At 39.9% G+C, this 26,731-nt stretch overlaps 1 protein-coding gene across 8 annotated transcripts in view; it reads right to left on the bottom strand.

The window, feature by feature from the left end:
• Positions 1-26,731, bottom strand: part of UTRN (utrophin) — a 311,465-nt gene that overhangs the window by 266,775 nt on the left and 17,959 nt on the right. The gene's annotated exons all lie outside the window — the stretch shown is intronic.

Genomic DNA, 26,731 nt, shown 5'->3' on the forward strand with positions numbered 1-26,731 from the left:
CTGATTTAGCAGGTTTTTATATGACTTAATGGAAAAAAAGCCAAAGTGTTTTACTATTTGTTAAAAACAAATGGCAACAAAAACAGACAGTAAAAACAGTTGACATAATAAAATAATAAAAAATACAGATGAAAACAATAGTTTATAAAAACATATACATACACATATTGAAATTACATGTCTGGATGGACTTGCTTAAACAAAAAGGTTTCAGCAGGTACTGAAAGGACAACAATGAAGAGGCCTGCCTAATATTAATAGGCAGGGCATTCCTGAGACTAGGTCTGCCACATTCAAAAATTGATTTACTTGCAACTGTACAACCATCTTCATGCAGCACTTGGAAAAGTGCCAGTTCTGCAGATGAAAGCAGTTCTTCAAGTAAACTGGTCCCAAACTGCTACGGGGCCTTATATACTCCTTATTAGTAAAATCCAGAAAATGTAATTGTTGCTGACAGATTTAGTCTGTTCTTCCTTCTAGAAACCAGGTTTCAGATAGTTTTCAAAAAGGAACTGTCAAAAGTCCTCTCTCAAGAAGCTATAAAGGAAAGCTTACAGTTTCTCCAGCCTACATAATTACTGAAAAGCAGCAATATTGGGCCAGTGTACCTGCAAGTAATAACTATAGTAGGATCAATCTACACAAGTATGTGTTCACTCTGTGTAAAAAAATAATAATCATGAATCAGTGTTACGCTAGCACCTACAGTAATATGAGTTATTGCAAACTGTTGTGTTTTCTAAACTATTATTTACAACCAGATTCAAGAGCTGGATAACAAATGCACACTGGTTAGCAGCTCCTTTTGGAATACTGCACACGTTTTTGCTTACTCCATCTCAAAGAAGTTATGAAAGAATACAGAAAAGGGCAGCTGTCAAAACGGAGGAGTTCTATACAAGGAAAGGTTAAATAATACAGCCTTCCTTACTTTATATAAATAGGGTGGTTGACATTATAAACATCTATCAAGTCATGAATGGCTCCACTGTATGCATCATTTCTGTGCTGATCAACTCCAAGTAAATTCAGATACCAACTTGGAATCAGAGGAATGTGCCCTGGGAATGTGGTCTTTTTCTCTGCAAGCAGCACTTATCTCATTCTATGTACATTTTCCTTCTCCTGAGACTGAGTCAGAGATGAAGGTGTAGTAAGCTCTAATTAGCTGTTTATTGGCGGGCGGATGGCACGGTGCTCTAAACCACTGAGCCTCTTGGGCTTGCTGATCAGAAGTTCAGCAGTTCGAATCCATGCGACTAGAGTAAGCGTGTGTTGTTCTGTCCCAGCTTCTGCCAACCTAGCAGTTTGAAGCACACCAGTGCAAGTTAGATAAATAGGTACCTCTGCGGCTGGAAGGTAAACGGCATTTCCGTGCACTCTGGCTTCTGTCACCATTTGCCAGGTTGCAATTTCTCCTTTGCTTTGACACAATATTCATATATCCATAAAGCTCCTCCTTTTACTAAACAAATGTCTATGCTAATGCTTCAGAGAATAAGGCAAAGCAACATTTCTTGCAAAAGAATATGTGCTGGAAAAGTTTCAGATGTTTAAACTGCTTTTGACATCACCCATTACACAAAGTCACAAAAAGGTCAACATTCTTTTTAACTAGTTCTTAAAACTGTCCTTTCTTTTAATTGCTGAAAATGAAATTTTTACACTAAGGAATTTAGAAATAAAAGGAGGAATTAGCCTGTGGGTTTTCAATGAGGCACCAGGAATGTAGCAAAATTACAAACTTGCACTTGCCTGCCTTTGGGGATTTGTACTACTGTGGGTACCTCAAACTTATTCATAGGTCTTCCAGCGGGAGCATGAGAATGGAACAAGGAAAAATATATTTGTTGTTTACTAAAACATGTATATCTTGCCTTTCTACTTCACTTCATCAAATCTGGCCCTCTCTGGAAAAAGTTTGGAGACCACTGGTTTAAGTCAATAGCTTTCATTGCTTTGCTTACCGTACTTAAGGTGAAAAACAGCTGAATCGGAAAGTCATTATATCTTCACTAAGTATATTTACAACGTTATATTTAAGCACTCTCCCAGTAACCATAAGTGTTAAAGAATAGTATTCAGGCAAGTTAGTGAACTGATACAGGGTTTGTGTGAAGTGTTCTGCGTCAAACACAGAAATCAAGTGGAGTACCAGAGGAAGGACTGAGCTTTCTGTCCCTCCTCTGCCAGTCTCCAAAAGGCAAGTAAAAGCAAAACAAAGCCTGCAGGACATTTGTAACACAAATGCCCCAAACCTGAATTAGACCCGATTCTCCATATATAAGAATTCAACTGAAAGCAAACATGCAAATTCTGACCTCCATTCATATTTCCCCCTGTAATTAATACACAGCTTAAGGTTCCTTTTTGTACAAATATGACAAAGGAGGAATACTAAAAAGGAAGAATGTGTGATTGCGCTCACCAGATTTTGTTTGTTTTCAAGTAGGTTCTATGCTACACACAAACATAGCAGCCAGCAAGAGAAGGTTGAAAAGGAACATCTTATGACAAGCACCTCTCTTACTCTCCTGCCCTGTATTGCTGTGGTATGTTACTTTTTGACATTTGAACAATATATCAACAGATTATTGCAGGCCCCTTTTTTCTAATTAATCTTCCATTAACCTTAATGGATTAGCTGTCAACTGAGCCAACTAACCTCTGTGCTGAGTTCCCTGCTTGATTAACTATCATGGTTTGGGGGAATCATATATTCTGCTCTGCCTACTGAAGCTATGGCTGAAGATGCATTTCCACGGAAGATGGCTTCAGCTCATTGAAGGGCTGCTGTACACTTAGTACAAAGCACTATATGAGAAAAGTGCAGGTAAATACAAAAGTAGATGTTCTACTTACGAAAGAACACCCGTACCACAAAGCATTGTGTCCTGCTAGAACAGTGTTGTGCAAGTGTTTGAAGAACACTGCTCATATCCTTTTTCCTCTCCTTTGGATCCAACTTTTTTGTTGTTGTTGTTGGGTAGTGCATTGTAACACATGTTTATCCAGTGAAGACAATGCTGAATCTGAAAGTGGTAAAGCATTAAAAACCTTTTGTTTAAGCAGGTCCTACTCTAGTTAAGTAGGGCAACTCATTTAATAACACACTACAGGCAGATAGATTATCTAGCAAAATCCACTGATGGGAGAGAACGTTTCTTTGGAGAGAAGATGATCCTAGACAGTCTAAGCACGTCCGGATTTCAACGAGATATTTCATGAGCACATCATTCAAACTGGATACACACATTCCAACCTCTGTATTGCATTATGTGCTCGGGGAGAATTATAGGAAACCTGAATGAACATCACTCAACTGTTTGTGGGATTTTGTTCAGCCTGTAACCGATGGGAGGGATATAATACATACATACATACATACATACATACATACATACTATTATTATATTTAACCATATTAAATACAGAGACATAGAGGTATATCCAAAACCCTTTTTAAATTAGAGCATTCATAATTGCTAGATCAGTGACAGAGTCATCTTATTCTCCAAAATAACCACAAGATGCCTCTGGGACAACCACAAGCAGGACATTCAAGCAAGGAGCCCCCATACAGCAGCTGAACTTGGTGGCCTCTGAACAGGGAGGTTTCATATACCTATCATTGCTGATAGCCTAAGCCCATTTTAAATCCCTTTAAAGGCCAGATGCAGAATTTACTGTACTGTCAAAGATAGGAATCAAAGCTAAATGAGTTTCTAGCTCTCTTATGCTGGCTTACAAATCAGTTTAATTCATGTCACATGCTTTTTTTAAAGCATGAAATACATTTTTAAAGTTTCTCACAGAGCATAGCATACAACTTTAACCGCTTAAAAAGCCAAAAAAACAACAACACCATTTGATTTCACTTAGTATTTTAATATTTGTATTCTGCTTTTCCAACAGTAATGTTGAACTCAAAGCAGCTCACCCTAGTAACATTTAAAATTAACATTACGGCAATTGTGATCATATCAAAAGAACCAGAGTATATAAAAGAAGGCACAAATTAATCAAACAATACAATTCAGTACAAACTCTTAATGATTCAAAATATCAGAAAATGCTGCTGAGCCCTAGCCCTGTGCCAGCTGGTAAATTCTCTCTGGAAAGGGACTTCTTCATCTGGCGTTGCAAGGGCAACAGCATACTCCCAGGCAGTAGTATCTTTCATAGTTAAATTTTTTTAATGCTATTTATACAGCAGTAGTTAAAAGCATCTGCAAATGTTCTCGTATCCTATTTTTGGAAGAGCTATGAAAATTATACCCAATTCAGATATAATTTTGCCAAATACTCTTTTGTGTGTGTGTGCACGCATGTACAAAATGTTCAGCTTGCACTAAAGTGCACACTCCACTTATCAGCCAATCCCAAATCCAGAGGCATGTCAGTTGCACCACAGAAATCCCTTATCTCAAGATGCTGCTTGCATCAAAAGGCCTTTCAGATTTGAACAGGACAAACCCACGCCCCCTACACTTGATATCAATGATTACCAAAGGTTGTGGTACGATATATCATAATTATATGTACTTATTTATTCAATAACTTTAAAAAGCAGCTCTGAGGTTCAGCTAAGGAGAAGATGCTTGGCACACTCTTAGCGTTCTGCGCACACAACTTCTGTCCAGTGATTGTGGCTACTCCTTGTATCAGACAAAAATGACTTCCAGACACGTGCCAATTCCTTCAAAGAAGGAGCGGGCCATACGCATGTACCCAAGGTTTGGTGAGTTCTTTTTGCAGAATGCCACTCATGCACAAAAACAAACAGCATTTAAGTGCCCTAAGAAAGAAATGGGTGGGAAAAATCTGCAAAGTAGCAGTGAAGTGACAAGCAGCAGCCTCCTGGAGAGACTGAGTAGGAACATACAGCTCTTCTGCTTAAAAAGAGTTTAACAAAAGGACTGGGTTTCTCCGATTACCACCTTTTCTGTGCAAGCAGTTTATCTAGAAACCCACAGTATGCACAATTCAATAGGGGAAATAACTTGCCAAAATGATTGAACAAATAAGAGCCCCAAAGCCTTAGTAATGCCTATAATCAGATAGCCGCATAACTATGTGCCTTCTATTCATGTCATGTTGGCCATTATTACACCTCAAGCTTTTAAAGTGGCTGAAAGAAAGAACATAAGATGAATATCAGCATAACCTTACAAAAACATGGGGAGTTAAGTTGCGCTCATTGAGTAAGTGGGGGAGGGAGGGAGGCCTGCAGTCAAAGCATTTGTATTATACAAGTAGCTAGAACTACTTGAAAAGCAAGCTAGCTGAACTGTATCTTGTCCACTGTTACCTTTAACATAGTTACCCGTTTACATTCCATAGGCATTTTAATTCCATTGTGATGAAAGTTTTTTGAAGCAAACCTGTGCTACAAAACAATTCTGAATCTACTTTAAAAAATAAAACCCCACTGTGGGCTGGCTGCCATGAATCTGGCCAGGAGAGGTTCCTGTTTCCAAATGAGATTCTCTCTTGTATATTGAAAGGGTCAAACCCATTCTCTTGCTATCTTTAATCCTAACTACTGCCAGCCTAACAGACATTTATTATGTAATAATAATTCAGCTAATTTCCCCATTAACTTTCAGTTAACCACTTTCCTTCCTGCTTACCTCTCAATTTCTCAACCATGTTGCATAGTCTGTAATCATCTAATAACTGTGGCAACCTTTATTTGTTATCAGGATTTATATCTATTGCATGTAAAATATCCAAGGTGGATTGCAAACTAGAACTGGGGGCGGGGGAGGCAAGTATCAGTGACAACATTCTAAATAATAGTGTGCAGAAATCAGCTTTCAAAATAAGTTTACTGACATAACTTTTAAAACCCCAGATTCTTCTATACTCTCTTCAAAAGGCTACCCCGCAATTGTGCACAGTACACAACTGTCTAATCTGGAAGTGAACAGAGAATAAAATAACGGAGGTCAGGTCTGATTTCTGGTTTCTTCAACAAAAATGCAGTTGGCATAGAGGACAAAGTGGTAAAAGGCACTCATGGCCACACTTGTCATCTAGCCCTTCAGGAATACCTCCACAGTACAAGCCTGCTACTTCAGGGAGAAAACAATCTTTAAGACAGATGTTGCATTGCAATTATATTGTTCCATCTTTCTAGCCCTTTTGAAAACATGTATGCTGTGGGATGGGGTGGCTGTAAAAGGGGATACGAACTTGAAAATATAACATGTTGTCCTGAACTAAAACCAAACAGGGCCTGCTGAATCAGACCAAAGGCCTACTTAGTCCAGCATCCTGTTTGCCACAGGAACCAACTATTGAGCAGCCCAAAAACTGCACATGAGGGCAACTGAAATCATGTTCAAGCAAGATTTCAAGGGTGATATTCTGCATTTTTATCTGTCCTGAACATAGGTACCAAATTTGAATCATGCATCACAGTCGCCAGGGTTTCTGCATTACAAACAGGTAAGGAAACAGGTTACTGCATTCACCACCAGGTAAGGAAATCTAAAACTGCAACTAAAATGCTCAAAAGGCCTTACTTAACTCTGCTTTGCAAAGCACAGTTCAATTGGTCTTGTGCACATATGTCACCCTCCCTGGCAAAAGAGTGGTAGCAATTGAACTGGGCTTTCTACAAAGCAAAGTGAATGTGCTCGCCAACTTTCATTCCAATATTCCAAGATATTACATTCTATTTGCATCTTTACTGTCGCCCTTAAACAGGTGTTCAGACACAGTTAGTAATCAAATCTGAAATACAGAATTTCACCCTGAACATGCATGCCAAATTATCCTGCAATGTCAATTTTTAGAGCTTTCATGTTGCAAACATAAAAAATACAAAGTTAGCAAATCATATGTTGAACGTGGGGGGGGGGATGGGTTTTTTTTTAACCCACCTTGTAACTTTTTTGTATTTTATTCCAGGACTACTGTTTCAAGACTATTGTATATGTAAACCTAGGGCAAATATAAACACAAAAGCAAACACTGAAACACAATGTGGGGCAAATAATATTTATTTTATATATAATCAGCAAGCGGTTAAATCTTGCAAGTTAACAGAGCCCTTGCCAGCTCTTACATACAGAGCCAAAAGTAAAAATATTTTCAACACATTCTAGAAAAGCCTTTAGTCATTTATTTTCATTATTTATGTCTTTCAGTAACAGACGTTCTCTGGATAGTTTACAAGTAAAATTCTCATAATATTTAAAAATCCAGTAGGAAAATAAGATTGAAAACAAACAGAATAAAACCATCATGTCACTCTGATGCAATGAGACCAAGATCTGTGCTACATTAAAGACTTATTTACTGCAGTATGAGTTTTCAGAGGGAAGAACAAATTTCACCAAATACTTCTGGCAGGGACTCTTAAGACTACTGCTACTTAATCTTGTATACAAATATTTAATCTTTTGGCAGATTTAAGTAACAAATAAAGGATTTGGAAGGAGTAGCTCAGCAGATATTAACACAATATGGAGTAAGAGTAACTTAATAATTTAGAGCTATAAAGAACCTACTTTTAAAAGGAGGGGAAGAAATATATCACTTTAAGCCAATGAACTTTTTCCAGTATTAAAAAACATTCTACACTTTAAATACCATTTTGAGAGTGAGTTGCCATAGAGATGAAGAAATAAAACTATTTTTTGTGCAATGTTATTATCCAAGTTGTGTACGCAGCCTGCTTTACAATATCAATTGGGTTTATATACAGTTCTAATCCTGAAACAAAACCACAACAAAACAAGATTTAACGTTACTACATTGAATGGGACTACTTCAAAGGATTTAGCATCCTATATAGTAGTATCTGATGTATTAACCAAAAGGTATTTGTTACAGAGACAATTGTTGCCATATTGATCTGGACACATCAGATGCAACATAGGTCAATGACATGTTTTTATTGAACCAATTTCCATGTGTATAGAAGCAAGTTTCCAAAAACATCAAATTACTTAATTGAAGAACTGCATCAACAGACCATTACCGGTGGAGAAGGGGAGCCAACATGGAAGTTCTCTAAATATATCAATTGTAAGCCTAACAATTTCTATCAACTAATACATTGTGTGGCACATGATAGAAACATTTATCAGCTTTTTAGTGCTTAAAAGTTAGACTAAATATTCAGGCATAGTGGTTTCTCTCCCCCTCCCCCCCAAAACCCCCACAGATTTACAAATACCTTCATGTGGCAAGGAATTATTTCCATTAGACATATACATAGTAAATGTTAACTTTTCAAAGTATAGTAGCAAACCGCAGGACCACTACAGCCAAATATTAGTCACGTCAGACACCCATGCACCCAACATTCATCATTTGTGCACAACGATCAGTGTCATCTAATAATGAATCCCAGATTTGAAAAGTTCTGATCTCCTCCTGTCCACCATTTCACCCAAGGAAGACAGGCACAACCTTCCCACTAAACTCAAAAAATAAACAAGAAAAGGACAGGTCCTGTCTGGAGGAAAGATTGAGAAATTCTGGTGGAAATCTTCACCAGCAACAACCACAACAAACATTTTCCCCTGCTCCAAGAGGTGTCTATCATCACCTCAGATACCCCAAAGCATCTGTCAGCCACCCAACCCCCACCTTTCCTTAAGGTGTTTAAAGACTACCTAGCAAGTGTGACCAGTGCTCTGATTGGCTGAAAAAATGCCAGCTTACAAAGAGGGCTGTGGCAACTGACTGTGCATCTGAGATTGCTCAGGAGAAGAAGAGAAGACCAGAAGTCTGTTGCAAGCAGCAATATTAGGTTTGATAAAAGGAACCTTCTTGTTTCAAATCCAGTTTCCTTATTCTGCTTTGGCCACCTGTCCTCCTCTCTTCCCTTTTTATTCTTAATACAGTTTCATAATAAAACTGTTGAGGTCTCAAGCATGTTTATGCCAAACTCTAGGGTTCTTGTAATCTCCCACTTGCCTAGCTGCTGGAATCATACCTCTTGGGGGAAAGAGTGGGGTTTCATGGGGGAAAGAGCAGGCTGTGCTGAACCCCCAGCTTGGGAAAGGCAGCTGTTTTTCCTGATAACCTGAGAGGGATTTGGCTAAGAAGTGCAACACACCTGGTGCACCCTCCACTTCTTTGCCAAATCCCTCTCAAGTTATCAGGAAAAACAGAGCTAAATGGCCTCGGTCCAGCATACCTGAAGGAGCGTCTCCACCTCCATCATTCTGCCCCGGACACTGAGGTCCAGCGCCGAGGGCCTTCTGGCAGTTCCCTCACTACGAGAAGCCAAGTTACAGGGAACCAGGCAGAGGGCCTTCTCGGTAGTGGCACCCGCTCTGTGGAATGCCCTCCCACCCAATGTCAAAGAGAAAAACAACTACCAGACTTTTAGAAGACATCTGAAGGCAGCTCTTCAGAAGGGAAGCTTCAAATGTTTAATAGATTGTTGTAATTTAATATTCTGTTGGTAGCCGCCCAGAGTGGCTGGGGAAACCCAGCCAGATGGGTGGGGTATAAATACTAAATTATATTATTATTATTATTATTATTACTATTATTATTATTACCTAGATCTCCCAGAATTATTTCCTGTCTAGAGTGTTGGAGGAGGGTGGTGGCAGAAAGTACCAAATAGTTTGGGAGGCAACTGACCTTTCTTGCATGGCAGTTGTGCAAGGAGGGGTGTACGCAGGCTCTCCTGGCCTCCCCCTTCCAAGCCTTAGTATTCTTAGAGGACTGTTTTAAGGCTAGCCCACCTTACATTCCTAGAGATTCTTGGAGGAAGAGTGGGGTTACAATGTAACAAGCCTGTCAACTTGATTTGTTTAATTAAAGTGACTCTTCTGTTACATAGAGGGGAAACATGTGACCCTATAAATGGACCAACTCCCATCATCCATGAACTCACTATTTGGGATCAATGAGAGTCATAGCAACATCATCTAAAAGACACCACATTGGCTGCCCCTGCACCAGTGACTTAATTAGATTTATATTATTAATTCACCATGAAAATGTAACGAGTTATAAGTCGAAATAAAGCAATATAATCAAGTTCATTGAATCATGATAAAACTAATCAATTCAGAAGATGGTTGATAGACAGACTTTACTTATATATAAAAAATGTTTCCAGGTATTTTTCTCCCTCAACTTTGCTCAGCAAATTCTGTTCTGTCTTGAAAACAACTTTGCCTTTGTAATCTACAATTTGGGGTGGGGTGGATTTTTATTTTAAGCCTAAAACTGAGAAATGCTTGCTGGCGCCAGGCAAGCCCTGCTTCCACCCACACAGATTATTTTTGGAAGATCAGCTTTTCACTTTCTATAACCACAGATCAAAGTGCATTGTGTCATACTGCTAACTACCTGATTGCATTTGACTAGTACAAACAATGTTCAGGCTGCAATCTTACTAGAAAAGGCAGAACAATGCAAATGTGCCTTTACTGGAGCCCTCACAGCCATCTCTCTTCTCTCCCTGCCTATCACACTGATGGACACTTAGCTAGTTACTGTAATAAACTTAGGGAGGAAGACATATTAATAAGCCACATAAATGCTCCTCATCTTTGCTTAGATCATATTGCTGAGTACAGTGGAGCCAATCCCCTTTTAATAAATACTAGTTGTCTGTCAACACAGATTTTGTTAAACAGAAGACACTCCTATGCAGACAGAGATAAGGGAAAAAAACCTTAATTAACTTTGCTGTAATATGATCCACATTCCAGAGTTTTATTTAGATGCACCATAGATATGTCATTTTCAAGGCATCCATCTCTTACACTGTCTCAAGCATGGCTATAAAAAGCAGTATCATTGTCCCATTATTATTATTTTTTTAAAAGATGATTAATGCCACCTTTCCTTCTTCACTTTTAATATAAGAACTTATTTTACTGTTGTAAAGATGTTTAACTTCATTCATAAAAAGGAAAGAAGCATCAAACTATCAACTGCTCCTAAATTTTTTATTGAAAATACAAAATATAGTGAATAAAATTGAAGACAAAACTTTTTTGCATTTATTCAGTTTACATACAGATCTCATATTCATTTACAAGTGAAGAATCCTCTAAGTGCTTTCTATCAAAGTGGAAGGGCACAGTTTGATGTAATTAACATTACATCCTGACTTCTGGATGTTTACTCAGAAGTAAGTCCTACTGTATTAAATGGGCCTTAATTGCAGGAAGCCTGTGACCTTCTAGATATTGCTAGACTACAACTCCCATCATCCTTGACCATTGGCCCTACTGGCAGAGCTAAAGAAAGTTGGACTACAACAAGTTCTGGAGGGCCACTGGTGTTGCCTTCAGGCCAATTCATTTGCAATGCTAAACCATAATTTAGCACTATGTGGATAAGCTTCCAAAGAATTGGGCTTCCAAGCTTCCTCCTCTTGTGCAGCCAGGAAGAACACAATGTCTGTTGAATTGAGTTTATTTAAAAGAAAAAACTCTGAGGTCCACAGCTGGACAATACTTTTATTAGAACCAACCCAAATATAACAAAATTGTGACGTACTTTCAAATTCTCCACAATTCTTCATCAGGCAAAGCCCAAAGCAGGGAGCAGAGGTGTGAAGCACAAAAAAGGTACAAAAATTAGGCTGGTGGTGTAGCCACAAAGACAGCTTGTATACTCCATTCCAAGACACAGATTGCAGGCTCTGTTAATCCCTCCAAAATGCTACAGATATCAGGTTAGACACCTAGGATTTTGGGGTAAAGAAGCAATGGCCACTGACCATTTCTGTAAAAATGAGTTCTGACTTGTTCTAACTCATACTTTAAATGCAACACAGATTCGTGGGTAGGCAGAGCATTGAGCTAAAGAAAAACACAGCATCTTTAATTTAATCTGTGTACTGTACTAGGTAAAAAATATTCAACTGAAGTCAAATTGTTGCCTAACAGTTGGAGAGGATGCAGCCCTCAAACTGCAAAGTCCATCTCCAGGTAATAGAAAAATTCCTCTGATTATAGATTCTGCTCTAAGTAGTTAGCTTCCCTATTTCTCAAGCAAAAAATTTCATAAAAAGCAAAAGTAGTCATGCTTGTCCATAAAAAAAAAAAAAATGACAGATGGGTGTTGCCCAACTTTGGATTTAGGAGTTTTTCCCTTGCACCTTATGCAAGTTCATTGTGTTAATTTACATCTCCTTAACAGAACTGAAAAATTAGTTTATGTTTCAAATACTGAGGCGTCCACAACCTGTTAGATAATAAAGATGTAAATTTTGATAGAAGGGAGTTGATTTTTCTTCACCCACTTTCATTTAAGGTCCTCAGATAGGGAAAAATCACTCAAATAAAAATTTAACATTGCACATTCTAAACACTTGGACAATGACTCATCTCCTTCCTTTCTAACACAATTACAGTTTTGAATCCACTGGGAAGTTCTTATGACAAACTGGTCTGGCTCACTTTTTGGAATTGCTTGCTCAGATGGATGCATTTTATATAATGGGTAACTGGCCTCCATCCACGCAATCCACAAGATTCCATTTAACAGTATTCAATTAAAGTAAACAGTTTTATGGAAGTGAGAGTGCATCAGAAGGCACATGGCAACCTCCAACAAAAAGTCAAGCCAATTTAGAAACACACAACAATGACTCAAACAAAAGGACACATTTATATTTTCATATACATTCATAAACAATTACAAAATAATTTAAAGTAATAGAACAAAAGAATAAAGTGACCCATTTCAAGTTCTTTAAAATTACTTTTTGAATTACACCTAAGTGTTCCAGCACCAACCCTCTATTCAATAACAGCTTGTTCTGTCATGATAGCATGAGCATGCTTACGTTCAAGTGTGTGATTCAGTACGTTAGTACTACAGTAAGCTCTTCTAGTTTGCTACCAATTGCTTTATTTTCCTGACCTTATTCGTATACCAGCACTGCAAGGTATTCCAAGAAGCACCATCAGGTTTGAAACAGCAGCAACAATGTTAGTGGAAGCTGCAACAATGTTAGTGAGCGCATCCACATAGGACCTATCCTGCAATATCTGCCAGTTTGCTTCCAATAACAATTCAAAGTGTCGATGATAACTTTTAAAGCCTTAAATGGCTTGATCCCAGGATACCCAAGGACTGCCTCCAACCTTTTATCAGACGAGAATGCCCTTCTCTGTGGCATCAGGACAAGGGGCAGGGCCTTTTCGGCAGCTGTATGAATGTTACAGAACACCTTTCAACACAAAGTGGGGGTGGCCTCTTCACCAGTGTTCAATGCCTGGCTTTTGTCTGCTTGGGTCATTTTAACTTGTGATCTCCTGCAAGGTGTTGTTTTTAACGGGACGCTAATGCTGTTGTTTTCATTGCATTTTACAGTTCAATATATTTTACTCTGCTGTTATTTTAAATGTTCTGGGTGGTGCATGAGCACTAGAAGGATGGATATACCGGTAAATGACAGAAATAATAACAAAGCAAGTTTTCTAGGGACTCCAGGCAGCTTCTGTCCCAGCCCAGCTACTTGGGATTCATTAACTAAAGATGTGGAATGATGAACACATGAACCAAGCCATCAGAGCTACAAGCCAAAATTAAATGTAACAAAATATAACGGGTAGGTTTCTACTATAGGTATGTGGAAAGTGCAGAAGAGGAAGGCAGAGTTCAGCTGTGCATGCACAGAATGAAACTGCAGGGTTGGATACAACCATATGTCTTTTAAAATAGGCAATGTGTTATTGCATAGAAGAACACACATGGTACAGCAATGGCTCAGTTATCTAAAGTATACAACTGTAAAGCATTGCACATTTCTGAGTGGAAGGCAAGTGTCAAGAAAGGATCGTGTTAAGGTTCGAACTTCCACAAGTTCTGACAAGCAAAATTATCATACAACTATGAAATGCAGGAATGTCTGGGTTTAGAAGAGACTACGTTGACATTTATAAGCCTTCAGCAATTGAGCTTGAAGGCCAGTTAAAACAGTTTCCCGCCAACACCTGCTTTTACTTACAATTTCTCAGTGTTATTTCATTGGAAAGAATTATTTCTCTTTAAAACACATTTTTCAGATTCTTACCCCACAAACATTTAAGATTATTAAATGTTAATATTATTTCTGTTAGATTTTGCATTGCAGTGCATATATTGCAGGTGAAGAAAGGGGTGGTGAAAGTACTTCTAAAAAGTTTAGCCACTGGATGCAACTCTAAATCTCCTTTCTTAAAAACAAATTATTTCCAGATCCAATTCCAAAACTCAGTTACTTCCAGAGCTTATATTAATAGTGCAGTATTTCTAATTATTTTGGAGAAAGGAAGCACAGTTGTCAGGCAAGTTTAATGCTTAGGTCAGAAAATTATGCTTTCCAGCTGTGGTTTGGAGGCAAATGATGTTGGTGGCAAGGAAAATTAGATATATAAAAAGGAGAATTCCTGGATGCCATGATCCAAGAACTCATTGAGGCAAGTACTCGTTGGTGAGAGAACCTCAGCAGAGATTTAAAATCACAAAATATGCAGCAAAGTAAAGTGTGGAAATGCTCCCTTCTAAGTTCCTTCCAAAGTTCTCCTCTTCCCCTAGCATGGGGGGGGGGCGGAAATCCCATGTTTGGCAAGTTTAAATTTGTTTACTTACAAGCTCCATGAAGGTCAAATTGATGTGCTTTTCCATACAGCATTTAGAATACACAGGCAGTAAAACTTAAGATTAGTTACAGTAGTAAAAGTTGCTAAATTATTGGTATAGGAACACAAGAATGGCTTGTAAGAGCCATGTGGTCTGAGGTTCAGCAACCAGCTCAAAACTTATTCATATGTTGAGCTTCTCAGGTAGTCTGGGGAAACAAAGCCTTGATTACCTAGTCTCTCTCAAGGTGAGCTAAGCCCAGCAAGGCAGCTTACTCTATGGTCTTAACCCTTTCATGCATTAATTAGAAGTATGTTGGTTATATGAGGGTGGTTATCCCACATTCTACTCTATGCCATCATTTACGCAAATCAGATGCAACAAAGAAAAAGTAGATTAGAGTTCAAGAGGCGGGGAGGGGAAAGATGAACCCAAAGGCTCAGACAGAAAGATAGACATATTTTGATGTAATGTGTGAAGCAAATTGCTATTTACAGCCAATTCAGCACAGTAGTATACTGAGCTTTAATACATATACATATGCTAATTTGCCAGACCAAATCTAGTTAGCTAAGGTTACTATATAAATTATGGTTTATTAAGGTCGGGGAGATGTGCATTAAAACATCACAAGCTGGCTTTTCACTGAACGAAACCTTGGCAACTCTGTTGGTCAGAAACAAAGTGTCAGGGAGACAACAATCTCTTATTAGATTCCACCTATATGAACTTAAGAAGAGCTGATATGTAAGTTGTTCACCATTCTAAGAGTTTGAGACCTTAAAATATTCTGCTGTTGAAAGGTTTTATTAACAGTCACTGTGATATGGATGTGAAGTAAGAACAGGTCAGCTGACTCATTTGGAAAACAAAGGCATTATTATCAGCTCCTAAATGCTAAGCCTTTGAAACCAGCCTCCAGCTCTTTTCCTCTTTATTTCTTAAACTTATTTTCTATCTCAATGCAGTATTCGGAGTGAATGTTTGTACTTCTTCAATGAAAACTGTTTTTGACCAACACTGAGGTAAGAGCATCAGTAAAGTACTGATCAAAAACACAATGCTGCAACCTTGCCTAGTTTAAATAATCAGAATAGTGCATCTATTATGATGTGTGTGTATATGATTGATTGGTTTAAGAGTGAGGAATCCAGAGGTTATCGGTTCAAAATTCATTTTGAGGCTAATGTTTGGCTCAATTAAGACACCATGGCAAACCATGGTTTGTGCTAACCATAGTTTTTAGAACATAAGATACACGGCTGGTTTAAACCTTAATGCCAAGTCAAGGTTTGGCACAATGTAAAAGAAAATGGTGCCCTTCACCTCACATGCACCAATTCCTGGAGGACCAGGAATGTTGCTCAACTAAAACATCTATCAACCCCGACTATTGGTCATGATGCGAGTTTGAGTCAAACAACAATGGATGGGTCACAGGTTCTCCATCCATGACTTAATTCAAGTACTGGTTTGAAAGAATGATTTGCAGGCCATCTAGGCAAACCAGAAATGTGGCCAGTTTAAATGAAATAGTAAATGATCATTTTAGCAAGAACTCAAAGCTGAAAGAATAAATTTCTGCATTCAATAAAAGAGTATGGCAGGTGCAAAACTCAAAGTGCCTGGTCACGACTGGACTTCTGTGTATTACCTCTACAGTCTTTTAAGCATTATTTTTGCAAAACGCTAGATCTACCATTAGGCAAAGGTGCAGCAGATGAATTTTGGACACTGTAAAAGGGTAGGAAATTATCAGTTATTTAATTAATTATTATCATTTCTATTGCCTGGGAAAGAGAGAGGTGCTTGTGGGTGCCAAAATAACTTTACTTCTTTCAGGCACTGTTCACCCCGAGGAAGGATCTCTTGGGCCAGTCCTGATTATTGTTCTGGGACAATGAACACATAGAAAGTTGTAATTATAATTGCTGTTATGTATCAACAGCATAACCAAATGAAAGGTGAGAGATTGAAAAAGATAGATCATTGCAATTTTTTAGCTATAAAAATACACAGGCATTTTTTTTCTTCATATCCCTTCCAACCACCTGACAGAGCTTGGCCTGTATTTTCTTAACACCTTTTTCCTTGCTCATCATATAGCAGCTCATGGCTGTGTAGAATTGGCAGGTTTACACGCTCCTTAAGCATGATGTGGCTACAATTTTCAGCAAACAGCAGCTGCTGCTGGAAATCCCACCATTTCTGATGAACAGTTGGCTCACCATTAGTCTCCTCAATCCCTAGCAACAGCAGTATGAAATAATAGTATCCAACTTCTAATTCAGCTGCAACCTGTAGGCTGTAAACAACCCAGCAAGAACGGCTGCTCACTAGATCAATTACAAGCCAAGCCAAACCTCCCCACCAAGGGAATAGGACTTGGAGAGGAAAGAGGAAGTAAATAGTGACGGCAATGGAATTCGCGTATGCTACAGGCTGAAGAGCCAGCAGCAGGTGTGAGCCTTCTTCAGATATTAAACTTGCAAATCGGTGTACTACAACATACAAACATTTTTAATGCGACAAAAATAAATCAGTGGAGATTTAATGCACTCTGCCAACCATTCAGTATCGGTTTCATAAGAAAGTATTTACTATCTTATTTATTTAGATGTATAATTCATACATAAAGAGCTTTTTATGTACAGTAAGTGACTGTACTCCCCAGTACAGAGTTCTGGCACCTCTTTTTTGCTGCCTATGGCAGTCATTTTGTGCAGGCACCCAAGTCACTTGTATGAGTACTGGCATCTAATTTTTTACCACAAAAAGCACTGCATAAATATAACTGCCAATAACCATAACATACTCATATAATTGCTCACATTGGCTTTTTATTGAAATGGAAAATGAAGTTTATTAATGGCCTGGGATTGCAAACACCCACACATTCAAAGACCTGAAGAAGATATTCAAAATAATACAGGATAATGCATAAGAATATTTGAGGGGAAATACTTTTTTCATTTTTTTCAACTGAGCTAACTTGTATACAGGTCAGCCACATTTGTTCATCCACTTGCCTGCCACATTCTTCTGTTTACACCAAAAGATGCATAGGGATGAAGGAAGCACACTTCTGGATCAAAGCCAGGCTGGGAGAGAAATACTTGAAGTGGCAGAGTGTAGCAAAGGCAGGCAGGCAGGTGCGGAAGTTTAGCTCCCTGCACCTGCACATCCTTTGTTGTAAAGTTGTTTCTCTCTCTCTCTCTCTCTCTCACACACACACACACACACACACACAGGGAGGGGACAAGCATCATATGAACAAACATGGCTAATCAAATGTAGTTTGCCCCTGAAAGTAAGGTGATTCTCTATACAGTGGTACCTCTGGTTACGACCGCTTCGGGTTACAAACGCTTCGGGTTACAAACTCCACTAACCCAGAAGTAGCTGCTCCTGGTTGTGAACTTTGCCCCAGGATATGAATGGAAATCGCACGCCAGAAGTGCACGTGCAACGGGAAGCCCTATTAGCGAAAGTGCACCTCAGGAGAAGAACGGTTAAGAACAGGATAAGAACACCATGATCAACTCCCGCCCGGAAACCAATGTCCCCACTGTGGAAGAACATGTGGATCCAGGATTGGCCTCCACAGTCACTTACAGACTCATTGTTAAAACCGTGTTTATAGAAGACAATATTACTCAGCTACGAGTGATCGCCAAAGAAGAAAGAAAGAAAGAAAGAAAGAAAGAAAGAAAGAAAGAAAGAAAGAAAGAATGTGTTGCTGAGCTCGCCCAACCTGCCCGCCTTGGGAAGCCCTGCCTCTCCACACACACATACCATCTACTCCCTTCGAACTAGTTTAGGCCCGACTGAGCGAGGTGGGAGTGGAAGGCTCTTCTCAGCCCTCACTGGGTTAGACCCTTTTAGGGGAGGGGGGGGAGCAGGCTTTCTCTTCCACATGCCTCCTTGCCTCCTTTAAATGCTATAGCTTTCCATCTGCTTGTAAGTTTCAAGGCTTAGGCAACCCTAGTTTAAAATATTGATTTCTTAATTTGGGGTTTAAAAAATAAGGGTCGTCTTATGCATGGAATACAGTACTGTTATAGAATGGCTTGATTTCAACACAACACGAAAACATGATGTACTGTTACAAAGAGCTCAGGGTCCAGAGAGGCTTGTCCATGCTCCCTTGCCCTTCTGCTCCCCCAGCATGAATGAAATTTGAAACATCTGATTTTGTTCTAGACACAACAGCTTGCCATGCCATCCAAACCCTTGAAACACTGTGCTTTATCTTAACTATGTTTAGCTGAAACAGGTCAACTTTAAACCATAGTTTATTAAACTGACTTGTTTCAATGTAGAGATAGGGAACCTTCAGCCCACAAGCCTAATCAGGTCCAGCTGGTTTTCCCATTTGGCCCTCGGGCCATTCTGGCCAAGCCACACCCATCTGCCAAAAAGGCAGCAAGGCTGGGCCAAAATAAACTTCGAAATCGTTGTTAGTCAGCTTGTGTCAGTGCTTCAGAAGCCCTGCACACAGTTGAAGTCCCAACTATCAGCTGATCAGACAGCTTTAGAAGCTCAGCTGATTGGTAGACCTTCAGGGGTTGTTTTGCAGGGCTCTTTTCAAGCCTCTTGCAAATAGCCCTGTGCTTAGAAGCTGGGGCAATCAGCTTATATATCAGGGCTTCAGAGCACTGTGGTATCCGGTAATTGACAGCTGGATGGATCCTTGCACTGGACAAATCTAGCCTGCAGTAGAGCCCCACACTAATCTGTGTCTTCAAATGTCCTGCTAGCTTATCTCTCTTCCTAATTTAAGTTATCCTTCCTGACTTCAGTTATCTGTAACTTGGTCTTTTCTCCTCTCCTCAGACACTTTTATCCATTACTTTCCATTTCAAACCTTCCCTTGCACAGAAAGTATGCAGTGTTTTGCTGAAGCAACTGGGCAATGGGAAAGAGGACAGGATGGCTGGTTGTTGCAGGAGGGGGAAAGGATGCAAGCCTCAGTTCTGATAAGTACAGAGCCAAACAAGGGCTTTCATGAATAGAATGATTGAAGCAGAGCCTCAAGCTTACAGGAAGAAGTGAACATGCAATGCAGAATTGAAAGATCTGTTGATTCACATTGGAAAATGCTAAACTAGCACTGTGCCAAGTATTCTTCAGGGAAGCATCTGGTGTAAAATTGGAAGTTCAGGGGAACGAAGCATTGAAACATTCCAGCCACCGCCCCATGCTTCACCTCTTGCAGCCACTTAATAGCTATTGCAGCCTCTCCCAACCGCTGCTGGTGCCAATTTTGCCCCTTTGCTGACATTCCTTTTCCTGGGATTTCTACCCCAGTCAATCAGGCAACCCATTTGGCTATGTGGGAGACAATTAATGAACTGTATTTTTACACTGCCCTTCATCTGAAAGGACTCTACAGCAGTTTACAATTGGTACATTGCATTTTAATGTGCAAGTAGCAATAAAGCGTATCTTAAGACAATACGGAAATTAAGGTGGACAACCATAGCCATTTGCAGGCATCACATTTAATAGTATTATTCACAATGAGTTCAAGTATTGCATCTTATACTGTTTATGTAAAAAAATGGCTACAAATCAACATTAAAACCATTGTTTTAAGAGTGCTTCTGTTGACATGACCAAGCTGCGTATCAGAACAGAGCAAGCCATTAATGCAGCATTTCTGATGGCAAAATGACAGGCAAGCCTGGCAGGTGTCTCACTAAATGCACTCCAGCTCAACAAGTAAATAATGGATTCACTGCATGTTTTGAACCACCAACTCACATAAGGCAAGTTCAGCTTTTATTCTGGAAAGGTGGGATGGGAAACCTTTGGTCCTATGGGCCAGCTCTCCCCTCGATCTCCCAGGCTAACTTTGACAGGTAGGCAGGGCTACTCAACTGCCAATCATCAGTTGTCATGTTAACACTGTGGTGTCAGGTGACAGGTGGGCAGGCAGTCACACCCACCTGACAAAGTTGACCCACAAGGAAGATGCTAGCAAAGCAGCACCCAGCAAGATTGAACCCAATGATGTCAACTGATAAGCAGATAACTGTGGTTTGGAGGAAATGGCCTCATGGCCCAACCAGGAGCCCTTGATGGGCCAAGACTGGCCTGACAGGCAGGGATTTCCCATCCCTGTGGTAAGACAACCTCAGTAAACTGCAAGGAAAAGGCCCAAACCTTCAAGTTCAAGAAGGTGGGGGGCTCTCTTTGACATTGTTTCCGAGACTGCATATTCTGAAGACAGCAAAGAAATCTCATTTTTCTCTAAATGTCACCAATATTATGCAAAGAATCAGGGTCAATGGACAACACAAATGTTGGCTGGCTACCAAGGAGCTACTATAGGTTCTGGTTTGGGAATAATGTTCAGTTATATGCCATCAAAATTAATAGGGTCCATGATTAAGGTCTACACTGGGCTCAAATCTGAACACTGGATGACCAAGTGTCATTAGATATATAAATGATTATTAGTATTCAACAAAATCTAAGGCACACATATATTCTCCCTCATGCTGAAAGAGCACATATGTTTCAAATACAAAAATATGTTGAATTACAGAAACAAATGACAAAAAGCTGCCTACAGTATGTTCTGGCAGGGACACCAGGCCCTCTAAACAAAGACAGCCTCAAGATTGCTAGCCAACTGGAGCTGCCCCCACAAAACCCACTGTACTTATTTTGTGGCTGGCCAAGTGGGTGGAGAACTTTTTATGCTGTTGCTCAAATGTAAAATTTTCCAGCATTCTTATAAAATTGCATGCTTCTCTCTTACTGCTGTTTCTAGCAGCTCAAACACAGAGCGGCATTTCAGGGGGGAGTCTCACCAACATGGAAAGAAGATCGAGAAAATATGTAATCATTATGTAAAAAGTAGAGTGGGAAAGTAAAGCAGGCAAATTCCAATTCAGAACTAGAGCAAGGAAAGGGAATAGAACAACCAAAACCCAGTTTTGTTGGGGTGAGTTTGACTGCAGTGGTTGCTAAACAAAACTATAGGTAGGATTGCACCATGCCTCCAGTGTCTTAAGACAACATTTATTTATCTGCAATATTTATATCCCACACCTTTAATTTCTAATGGCATTTCCAGGCTAGCCTAAATTAAAAAGTGAAACAATTAAACCAATAGTAAAGTACAATAAATGGGCTGGATCCAAAAGATCTCTTCTGTTCAGAGAAGTGGTCCTTCCATGAATTCAAGGGTCTTCACTCCAATGGAGGTTCCTCGTAAGGGAAGGCGAGGAAGTGATTTCTGCCAGTCTCCTGGGCCATTGCCCATGCTGGTCTGTAGGGTCCCCCAATCTTCTGGAGCAGATTGTAAAGGGGTGCAGGAAGCTGTACCCCCTTCCCTTTTTATTAGGATGCTCCTGCTTCAACCAACTTTTGTGGAGAAGCATTCAGTCACGTGAGCCCTCATGAGGTGTCCAGGACTGGCAGAAGCCCAAGGAGAGAGGAAGAGGAGTGTGAGATGGATGACTTGCAAGAAGGGGTCAGTGATTTGTGGGGTTCTGTGGCACCAGTGAGGAGAAACCTTCCTCCATCACCAATGCCTTCCTGTCACCAGTGCCTTCCTCAGCGCCAGCTGTATGTGTGAGGTAGTTGTTGGCTGAGGTGGAAGAAGGGGTGCGAGAGCCAGAGACCAGTCAGCAAGTGCAAGGCAGAGGAGATGAGGGGAGAGCTTTCAGGGATCCTTGAACCTTTAAAGCTTTTGGCCTCCCCATCCCACTGTCTTCCTGCTTGAGGAGTTTGAAGAGACATGAACAGTTAGAGCAGGAGGGACAGTTACTTGACCATAACACATCAGCCAACGTCTTTTAAAGGGCGGTTGTTGATGGACTGTTGCTCCAACTTTCCAAGATTGGCACAGATCTACAGCGGTAGTTTGCTCAAGACAGCTAATTAGTGAGGAGCTTTGTCGCATGCAACTTGCACATTAGGAGCTGATTTAACAGAGTTATTCATCAATAAAGACCTATAAAGAAACAGTCACTTGTTTTCATCGGTCTGGGTGCAGGTCAGGACACTACGAAAAGGTTTATGACCGCTGTGAGAACTAGTATAAAAAGGGGTTGAAACAGCTCGTACCTAAAGTAAAAGTTTAACAGACCTTACTACATTTTGGTTTTGTTTGGTTAATAAGGAAACTACAGACAGAGGTTTATTGTGCTCATGGTTTTTACCATTAATTTTTCAGTACCTACATGAAGTTTAGCTTTGGAATGGCAATGGGAAAGATACAGTATGTGAAAAACGTCTCTGTCACTTGGCACATTTAATACGGAGTATAGTTTAGCTCATGTTTTGCAAGCCACACACGTTCTGACCAACAGGTCAAGTGTGACATGAGAGAAAGAATATACTTATGAAATAGAGATTATTCTGTAGCACCCCAGCAACTACTAGATCCATGTCTAGCAGCATTTCAGTCTTTACAAATCAAGCCAATTTAGTAATCAGGTGTATTATTTAGACACGTATAGTTACAAGCCCTTTAGACTGACTGAACTCCCTTCAAATTTAATACATTTTTCATTTCTAATGCTGGCTCCCTCCAGTCTGGGCAGGTTGCCATTGAAGAACAAGGGCTATTCTGAACAGCAGCTTGAAAAGATTAAGTGAGGGAATAGTCTTCAAAATGACTCCTTCAAAATTCCAGAGTTTACTCAGAAAGGAGAACCCCACCCTTCACCACAAAATACTACACAGATATTTGACAAACAGCAGGTCAATCATATCTCAAAGCATTGGAAGTAGAATTATGCAATCAGCACAGTTAAAAACGTGACATGAACTGTAAGGTAAAGGTACCCCTGCCCATCAGGGCCAGTCGTGACCGACTCTAGGGTTGCGCGCTCATCTCGCTCAAGAGGCCAGGAGCCGGCGCTGTCCAAAAACACTTCCGGGTCACGTGGCCAGCATGACTAAGCTGCATCTGGCGAGCCAGCACCAGCGCCGCACACGGAAACGCCGTTTACCTTCCCGCTAGAAAGCGGTCCCTATTTATCTACTTGCACTTAGGGGTGCTTTCGAACTGCTAGGTAGGCAGGAGCTGGGACTGAACGACGGGAGCTCACCCGCGGGGATTCGAACCTTTCGATCGGCAGGTCCTAGGCTCTGTGGTTTAACCCACAGCGCCACCCGCATCCCATACATGAACTGTAGTCAAGGTCTATTATTAATGAAGCATACAAGTCACAACACAAAACACCTCTTTTTTAAAAAAGAAATTGTATTTTGGTTTACTAGCTTATCTTTTGTGATACTGTGAGGAAGAAATTCAGAGAAAAGATTCAAAGGCTTCTTGAAGTGCTCCTAAGAGATTACAGACTACTCACTTACCAGGGCTTTTATTCCCCCCCCCCCCATAAAATAATACACAAATCCCCATCCCTTCAAAACAGCATGCTTTGCAGAGCATATTTGAAGGAATGAACTGAACACCTCCTTTGATATACTGTTCTCTGGATTACCTCCAGAAACTATGACTGTTATATCTGGCAGCATTTTTATTTCCAAGAAATCTCAACTTAAGAATTAACAAGCCTTCATTATTGCAAGTATCAGTTTTGAGAAGTAAAATCACAGGCTCATCCTGCCGCCCCCCCACCCCACCCCCCCAAAAAACCCTCCAGCAACCAATTCACAGTTTTAAAGTCAGAAAATTTCAATCACTTTGATGCATATGTGTATGTTTATTTATAATTTCAGTCTGCAAAGTTGAGCATGCAAAACCTAAGTTTCATTGGCTCAGGAAACAAAACCCTCACAATTATGACTTATTTAATTTATTATTCTTCCAAGGCTAGGGCAGATTCAGTAATTACTGATATCAAACAAGGGGCTTTAAAAATGCTCTTTTCAAGTCAGTTGTTAACTTCAGATGCTAAGTGAATCTATAGCTTCAGTTCAGTCTCATTTACTTTTTACCTGTCTTTGAATTAACTGAAAGGAAATGATCCAATTTTGCTATTTGGTAACAGTGGCGTAGCGTGGGGGGTGCAGGGGGGGCCGGCCGCACCGGGCGCAACATCTGGGGTTAGGGCAAATCCACAGGTTAGGGGGCGCAAATCCACGGTTAGGGGGCGCAAATTACTTGCCTTGCCCCGGGTGCTGACAACCCACGCTACGCCACTGTTTGGTAATAAAGATTCTACAAGATATTCCCTCTGCCAAAGCCTGCCAAATAATTAGCATGACACAGGAGTGCCCAAGTTTTTGTGATCCTTTTAGCGTGCAGAGAACTGGAGGAAGTGGGGAGGGAAGGGGTAACCTATGATGGGCTCTTCCTCATATGCAGTCGCAAGGAAGCAATTCCTATTACCAACAGTGACCTGGCCTCACATATGTCATAAGAGCTTTACTATAACTTAAGAGCACACTTAGATTTCTGGAGAAACTGAAAACCTGGTTAGTTATTTGGATTAGTTATTCGGTTAATTGATGTGTTTCAATGCTACATTAAACAGAACACTCTCAGAAATCCTATTCAGACCTTTGGGCTAAATGCATAAAGGTTTAAAGAAGTGCCTGGGCACACAGGGGTTTTGGGGGCAGGGTCTGTGAGCATCCCCCGGCCCCATCCATATTTTAAGTCATTGTGTGTTCAGGCAATACTTGCACACAGTTCATGTGACCACAGTGTCTGCCAGTGAGATAAGTCGATCAGTTACAAGCTTATTTATAAAATGCCACACCTGCTTTATCACATGAATGAATCCTTTGCCGTTCAGGGATTTCTTCACATTCTTCACATTTCTTTCGTTTCCTTAAGGCCACCACTGTACAAGGCTGAGAGCCCTGCATTCTACTCTCAACCCAAATAACTTACTCTTAAAGCATTCTTATTTATACTGAACATATTTACATTTCTTAAATTAATGAGCACTTATGCACATTAAACTAAGTTATTTCTAAATCACAGGTGATTCTTGAAAACAAAGCTCTAAGTGATTATTTAAAGCTTAGATGACTTGTCAAACAAGGCCTATTCTATTATGGGAAAAGGTACATTGTAATTACAGGATCAGCTATCATTAAATTAGAATCAAAGAAAAGCCAGTTTGCCGTGTTACACCACAGAATGTCTCATTATGAAAGTATAATTGAAACTCCTTATTATTTGTAATGAAAGCGATAAAGTTTTTTTCTTTTTTTCTTTTTTTGTCTTGTACCCATACAACAGTTTGCTATAAAGTGATACAATGATACTGGGGTAAAGAGTAAGCTATAATGTTTTTAAAATGGTTCTGCTGACAGATATAAAACAGGGAATCGGACCAAAAAAATTGGAAATCGAATGCTGTTAAATGTAGAGTAAATTAAAAACAGATTTAGGTTCTAAACTTATATATATATACCCCCCTGGAAGTAAGTCACAGCAAACCAAATGGGACTTCCTTTTGAGCAGACATGTATAGGAGCACACTGTTACTTTAACCCAGTGTTTCCCAAACTTTTTGGGGTCCCTACCCGCTTCATTCCATAAGCTCATCCCCAGTGTCCTCTACCATACCCTCTAAAAAGTATTATTTAGACCAGTCATTTGCAAAACCCACTAAGGAATGTAGTAACACAATAAAATGCAATTAAAATGATTTAGCTTAGTTAATTCAACAAAACTGATCCAGGGATACAAGTTCTTCAATGTCCGATATTCATTGGCACTTTCAGCACCCCAGGTAATCCCACCAGCCCACAGGGGGCAGTACCACCCACTTAGGGAACCACTGCTTCAACCAAAGGACTCTATTTCACCTTTGCACCCACACAGCACAATTACAATGTTTACATGCTTTTAAAAAATGTTTTAAAACTGAATAATCTCCAAGTTTTTGTTCACTAGATGCTTTCCCTTTTTAATATGTAGTATGATGACAATCCTACCCTCCAGACTGTAACATGTAAATGGAATAATGCAATAGCTATACCAGTGCAAGAACTATGGTGAAGATGATAGCCCAGGATGAAGAGCTCCAATGCTGCCCACAGAAAGTGAGAGTACTGACTGAAAACTGACACAAATCAGATCACAACCTCACAAGACACAGCACAGCAGCCACAAGCAGCATAAAAAAGCAGGACAAATCATCAAAGCCCTCCACCATGCACATATAGGAACAAATGACCCATGAGAATGGATTGAGATCTCCACAACTGTTTCTAG

This window comes from Podarcis muralis, chromosome 3 (genome assembly GCF_964188315.1).
Source record: "Podarcis muralis chromosome 3, rPodMur119.hap1.1, whole genome shotgun sequence".
Lineage (NCBI taxonomy): Eukaryota > Metazoa > Chordata > Lepidosauria > Squamata > Lacertidae > Podarcis > Podarcis muralis.